Raw genomic sequence first — 7,913 nt, forward strand, 5'->3', positions numbered from 1 at the left:
TCATATCTGTAATTAAATGGGGGTGATTAATTATCGAAACATGTTGAAAAATGATTGAGATTTTTTATTTTATGGCGCACGCACATAGCAGCAGACAGACGGGGAGAATATCAACTTCGGCATGCCAGAGTAAGCAGACATAATAATGTTTCTCCGCCTATGTCTGCTTTTGTGTGCGTAAAGAGAACTAGGAGAGCATAGAGACTCTTTGACAAATTCTAGATCTATAGTAATTAGGCCAATATCATTTTACAAAAAATGTGAACTTGGAATTATACTTAGTTTTTGAAAATTATGTCCTGAAGATGGCGACCGTTAGCATCAATACATTGTTGAAGGCGATCTCTGAAGTTTTCAGCAGCTCTTGCACACATATCGCGGGGAATGGCATTCACTTCGTCAATAATCCGCTGTTTCAACATTGCTAGAGTGTGAGGGCGGCCTTTGAAAACCCTTTCCTTCAGATATCCCCAAAGAAAAAAGTCGCAAATGCTCAGATCTGGTGACCGCGCAGGCCACCCAACATCACCTCTCAAAGAGACTAGGCGTCCCGGAAACATCTCTCTCAAAACGTCTAGTGAAATTCGAGCTGTGTGAGCAGTAGCTCCATCTTGTTGGAACCACAAATCCGCCAGCCCGTGTTCTTCAACCATCTCTTCTAATTTGGGTTGCAGAAAGTTTCTCAACATCGAAACATAACGTTGGGAATTCACTGTCACGGTCACTTCTTCCTCCTCAAAAAAGTAGGGGCCAACCACGCCAAATTGTGATATGGCACACCACACCGTCACTTTAGGAGAATGTTGAGGTCTTTCATGAATAATTCGAGGGTTTTCTTCAGCCCAGTAGCGAAAATTTTGCTTATTCACGCACCCACTAAGATGAAAATGTGCCTCGTCACTACTAAAAAAAGCTGCATGTGGAGGGATTTGAGCAAGCATTTGCTCACACAAATTTTGTCGGTTGGCGTAGTCTACTGGGCGTAATTCTTGAGCAATCATTATTTTAAAAGGATGAAACTTTAAATCGAAATGTAAAATCCTTCTTAAACTGCGGTCTGAAATCCCCAATGCAAGAGAATGTCGTCGAGCAGAGCGTTCCGGTGATTGTTCGAATGCTGTTCTTACCCTCTGCACATTTTCTGGCGTTCTAATGGACTTGCGACGACAATGTGTATTTGTTTTCAGTGTACTACCAGTTTCCTCCATCTGCCGAATCCATGACCGAATTGTGTTTGCATTCGGAACGGCGTTGTTGCGTGGAATGTTGAACTGTCGTCGAAAAGCTCGTTGTGTAGCGATCACAGATTTATTGTTCTCATAATAAGCGCGAACGGCAAAACCACGATGAGCACCGGTCCAAATCATGTTGGCTACTGAAATGGGGTTAACTAAGAAACAAAAACAGACCATGTGGAAATTTGTAACTTTATCACAGCTGATGTGACAATGGAAACAAACTGCTTAATCGTTCCTGCCGCACCTTGTACATTCTACTTGTTAGGAAGTATAGAGAACACCATATTCGTATATATGAAATTAGTTGTAAGTTGAGATGATGACATACCTTGTTAGTAAAGTATCACAGACGTTACTCTCCACGTAAGAAACTCCACTATTTCGCATTGAGGTGGTATCAATCTCATGGTTCAAAGCTGGTTGTAGACCAATTGAGGGGAATGGTGGCACAATTGTAGCAAAATCAGAGGTGCCATCAAGGACGCTTTTTTTAGGTTTGACTATAAGGTGGAAGAAGATGTTGGAGGCCCTGATTTTTCTTCTCCTTTAGATTTCCTTTACAGAAAAAGAAAAGTTTATAGGTCTGATGTATTAATTCTCATTGAATTAAATTTTAAATGAATATACAGGGCCGTCGCGTCGTTTGTAGCGCCCCGAGGCGAGAACAACCGCGGCGCCCCCCCCCCCCACAACTATAACTATCCCTACGTTTTTAAATGTCTACCACCACGCTGTCTGCTACAGCTTACATACTATGTTCATGTTTGAATGTAAGGGTGAGACGTGATTCGGTGAATGGAATGAACGTTTTTCACCAATTACCAAACCCATTTTACTGCTATACTAGCAAATAATTTTTGTATGCTATTATATGTTATTTATTTTTACAATAAATGAATTTATCAGGTTAGTGAGGAATTTGAGTACTTTTTGTACAGATTCTTAAGCATAGTTGATTTAATTTTACTTACGAAATAACTGGGGCAGGACAGCAACGATCTTCACGACAGCGAATTCCGGTGAATTTCCAGCGAATTTATGGGAATCTTCAGTGAATTATTTATTAATTTTTTATTCCATTTTGTCCAGCTTGATGGAATAACGGATCACCCACTCACCACTTTTTATCATATTTACTATCACAATGTACAAAGTGAAACAAACTAATTATTATTTATACACAGTCAGCAGTTTTGATATTTCCTTCTAGGATTTTTAAATTGTCTCGCCTTTTCAGTAGGTACTGTACATTAAAACTCAAAACTTCAAACGCTAAAATATGTTCTTCTGGATTTGTTATAAGCAAATGTTTTTAAAATCTCTTCAAAGTCGAGTTCCTTTGCAATTTCATTCTCAATCGAAAGTATCGCGAGTGAATTAAGCCTTTCTTGTGCCATTGTAGAGCGCAAATAAGTTTTTATAAGTTTGAGTTTGCTAAAACTACGTTCGGCACTAGCCACTGTTACGGGAATTGTTAGTAAAATTCTTAATGCAACCCACAAGTTTGTGAACATGTCTTTGCTGTTGTACTTTTTAATCAAATTCAATACTTCTTTGGGCGTCACATTTTTCTTATCATTCAAAATGGATCCAACGTGTTGAAGTTCATGATACAGTTCATTGGCATTAATATCAGATACGCCATTTTCACTGTCATATAAGTTATTTTCAAGATCAACACATTTTTGTTTCAATGCCTCTTTTTGTGGCAATTGTGCAATGTTGCTCAAAAATCCCCAAATTTTTTCATGACTCTTCAAAGCAATTGATCTCTTTTCAAGTGAATTCGAAACATTATCCACCAAGGTCAGAAATACATCCCTCTTGAAGGTTTCTCCTGGTGACGTATGGACTTCTTCAGAAGACTCATATAAAAAAACGCGTTTGTGTTTTCGTAACCTTTTCTGAGGAAAGATAGGTTCAATCCCAAGTTTAGCAGCTTCTTCTTTTGCGGAGATCACAGCATCTACAAATCCTGTTTCTCTAAATCTTCCCAAGAATTCTAAACATTTTTTGAACCCCTTCGAGCAGTCACTCAAGTCCATTTCTTTCCCTTGTAGTTTTTTACTTATTAAATTCTGCAAATTCTTAAGACTGCATGGTCTTAGTTGCAACGGTCTGGGGACCGTTAGTCAATGAACAGAAACAATATTGAATGAAACTTGTATGCCAAAATGAGATATTATTTAGGAAAAGATTGGAGATCATTCACCATCACAAGTTGTTCAAATTCAAAATTGTGAAAAAAATCTTTACAAAGCTGAAGCGCCCCCCAGGCCGCGGCGCCCCCCAGGCCGCGGCGCCCCCCAGGCCGCGGCGCCCCCTGTGCCGCGGCGCCACTCAGGCCGCAGCGCCCCCCAGGCCGCGGCGCCCAAGGCGACCGCCTCGGTCGCCTCGCCCACGCGACGGCCGTGTGAATATAGTTTGGGAAATAATTGAATCATAGTTAAAGAAATGCCTGGAAACGTTATGTTTGTATAGAAAATAATATTATATAACTTTGAATGTGAATGTCTATTCCAAGTATCATTATTCAAATATGTGTTTTTTATATTATAATGTATGTGTTGGCTTATTCGTTTTTTCAATTGTTATTTTTATTTATCAAAAAATAACCGGTGGTTTGGTAGATACAAGGATATGGACCATAAAAAACTTCACTTCTTTTTATAGAGGGAAATAATAATTTACTATACTCGCTGATAATTATATTCTGTAAACTATTAAGTTACTTACTTTTGCTGTAATCTCAATTTCATCAAATGCACTGGTCCTTTCTGTTGTGTGGTCTTCTCTTCTTTCCTTTGGGAGTTGACGTTGCACTGCAATTAAATTTAGAAAAAATTATTCTGGAAACTTGTGATTATGGGATATGAAAAGAAAGTGTATGAAGCAAATGGATTTGTAAATTCATATTTCCAACACAGAGAATGGGCTACTGTGATACTAAATATTGTCTTCGTAAGGGTATAATTGTATTTATGGTGGAGGGTGAATTCCTATAGGGAATATAGAGAAGGATCAGACAACCATGAGACATACAATTTTAATTGAATACATTTGACTATATTAGCATCTAATTACTTTATTAGAAGTAATGAGCATTGGGATCGGGAACATTTCCAATCACAATTTTCTCTATTTAATTCACTTCATGTATAAGTGATCCTTATAAATTCTTCAAAGTTGAATATAAAGTGTTGTGAGTCGCAAACTATTCATTGTAAATTCTTAACCTGTCGTAACATAATGCAAGTGAGATTGTGGAAATTCGAATCTTGAAATTACAAAGTTTACATGGGTTGAAAGTTCTCAGTGGATACAGAAATGGCATCTGCTGAAACACTGTCAGCCTGGGAAGATGAAGGCGCTTCGAGCGATAAGGTTTGTTCTTCAATCCTGAAATGTTCAAAAATCACTTTGCAGACATTTTTTCATATATAGTGTACATAATTTGCAATTTCTCTACACTCTTCTCACTGGTACTTCATTTCCACAGGAATCACAATGATCAGGAGAGAAAAAAAGAGCTTACATTGAGCTATTTTTCCCCTAAATTTAGATAAGATTACAGAATTGAAAATAGGTTTAGTCTATAAATTCAATTTAGGTCACATCGTTAACAGTATGTTCTGAACAATAATATTGTACAAAACTGATTCTTGAAATATCTAGTCGCATTTGTATCACCTCACTATAAAGTAAACATTACTTTTAAATAATAGTGTACTGTGAGTTTTGTAAGATCTATTCAAATTTGCCATGCTTTTCTATCACCCGGTTGCTCTATGTACCTATCCATTCAGACATATATCTTGAATAATTATGCGAATAGCGTTGTCAATAACGTTGACGTTTGTTCATATTAACAAACATAAAAACATACATAACGAAATACCTCTCTTGAGATAATACGAACTGAGAATATAATTATATTTACATAATAACAATATTAATTATTCAAAGCATGATTTGCTTCATATTATAGTAGGCCTAAAGTACGTGACATTTTAATTTATCTAATTATATGAAATGAAATCAACTAACCTTCTACGTCTGTTAGCATGAAACTCTGGTGGTAGCCGCCTTTTCATTCTCCTGGCTGAAAGAACCAACTTCTTCTTTCCCTTCACTGTATGTCTTGAATCCATTTTACCGGCCGAAAATGCCAGAGAAACATATATAATACGGAAATCTAAATTATATGTGAAGTGCGTCTGGAAATACTATGTCCTAGGACTAGCCACGATCACTGTCAATATGACAAGTGAACAAGCTGAAGAACTAAGAAAAGTTGTGACCAGCCTGAGCACTAAGAATGAAGGCTGACTTGTGGGTGGGGTGGTGGGTGAGTGACTTGTGTGTTGGGGTAGAAGGTGCCTGAGTGACGTTTGGATGGGGTGGAGGGTAGGAGCGCATAAAAAATCATAGAGATAAAACTTGTAAATATGATTCCGATGGAACCACTGGTTCGATTTTCAAGCTGAAAAATGATAAAAATGTTTTATCATCAAATCTTCAAAATGACTACCTGTTTTTCTTGAAAAAATGGATCCCTTTGAAATTAAAAAAATTATTTTTGTTTAGATAAAAAATAAAAGTAAATCGACATGGTAGCGGCATGGATATAGATATTACAAGAATAAATCAGTTTTCAAAACAAGTTTTACTCTAATAGTGAGCGAGTAATAGCATAAGGTATTCTGCATGATTCTAAAGCGCTACGTGGTGGCAATTTTTGAACTAGGGCCTGTGGTGTTTCGCCTTAAACTCTGGAGTCAGAAAATTGGCTTTCCGAGTCAGAGCGTTGACGTTCTGACTTAAGTTGAGGACTTAAATAGACTGTGTAGTTTAGAGATCACGTTAGACCCTGGAGTTTGTAATTTCGCTTTCTGAGTGAAGGGCTTTTAAGTCCAGGACTTAAAACAGCGTGATTTTAAACCCTCGACTGGGGTAGGGTTTAAATTCAAGTTCTAGACTTAACTGAGCAAACACAATTCAGTTATTGTTTTGGAGAAGATAAAAAGCCAAATAATTGTCATGGAATACAGGTTTTTTTTTCAAAACAAATACGTTTTCAAACTCAGTAGCCTAATTAAATTTTCATTCATAATCACTGGTTAGGATCAATGATCAATAATAGCATAACGTAGAATGAAATGTTTATTCATTCACCTTTCAAAGGTTTTGCTTTGAATAGGCCTACAAAGAAATCGAAACGTATTTTCACAAAATAGTTTGGAGAGCATGCTCATTTGAATTGTCCCGCTGCAATCAGCTGTTTCCGTTTTGCTATAATGCCAACAATACAACAGCAAAATATTGTGAATTTCCCTCATGTTTACTGCGTTAAAGTCCTGGACTCAAATAAGTCGAGAACTTGATAGACTCCAGAGTTTAGAAGATGAAATCGTGAGTCAGAAAGTCAATTTAGACCCGAGAGCTTATTTTAGTCCTAGACTCTGTAAGTCCAGAACTATAGATCCCGAGCTCGGAAACCGGCCCTAAGTCTAGAACTTGAATTTATACCCTACCCCAGTCGAGGGTTTGAAATCACGCTGTTTTAAGTCCTGGACAATTTTTGATAAATCCTTGACTTGGAAAGAGGCGAGAATCTAATTTTAAGTCCTGGACTTATAAGCCCTTCACTCAGAGAGCGAAATTATAAACTCCAGGGTCTAACGTGATGTCTAAACTCCAGGGTCTATTTGAGTCCTCGACTACGTTAACGCTCTGACTCGGAAAACCAATTGACTACATCTGATTTTGAATCTGACTCCAGAGTTTAAAGCCAGTCAAAGTCTAGAACTTGGCTAAATCCCGAGCTCGGAAACCGGCCCTAAATTTTTGTTGTTCAAGAAATAACATCTTACAATTTAACACCAGCTGTTATATTTAAATATACCAGCATGACCTGTGAAAATCCAAACACAGCTGTTTTTGAGAAGAAAATACCTAATTAGAACCGTACGAATTAAAACCTGACATGTATGAAAGCCTCATTTGTTTTCGGTAACGAACCGAACCGAATGCATGTGAAGCGTCTAAGATGTGCATGTCGCAAATAAATTCATGAAACTTTGAGGATTCATTATTCAAGATAGTTGCTCATTGTAGACCACTATTTCAACCTTTGCGGCCTCATTTTGACTCTGCCTGCAATGTTTATCCTGGAATCAGGCTTAATGGTGGAATGGAAACCACAAATGTTCACAATAAATGAAGAAACTCATCACTATAAAAAGATCTACAAGCAAAATTGATCCATGTAGTGGAAGTGACTTCAACCTTGGCCAGGAATAGGCCTGAATTATTGAGCAAAAGAATATTGAACAAGGTTGCAGCTACTGCACGAAGCATAGAAAGAGGACAAGTTGAAGAAGACCCTGAAAAGTTAGAGGGTAGACAACAGACCCACACCATGACCACCACTCTGTCGGCGAGAGTTACTCTGCACAGTGAGGCTTAGAGTCTAGACGTGCATGTCGCTGGCCCGGCCACATTCGAATTTCACCAAACAAACTATGCCAAGATTTACTACCTATTTTCTACCTCCAATAACCGATTTTCTACCTCAAAGATAGCAGAGATATTGAATAAACTAAAGTGCCGGGCCAGGGACATGTTAGCCCGGCCATCTCTGAATTTCACCAAACAAACTATGCCAAGATTTAC

This window comes from Nilaparvata lugens, chromosome X, assembly GCF_014356525.2.
Source record: "Nilaparvata lugens isolate BPH chromosome X, ASM1435652v1, whole genome shotgun sequence".
NCBI classification, from domain to species: Eukaryota; Metazoa; Arthropoda; class Insecta; order Hemiptera; family Delphacidae; genus Nilaparvata; species Nilaparvata lugens.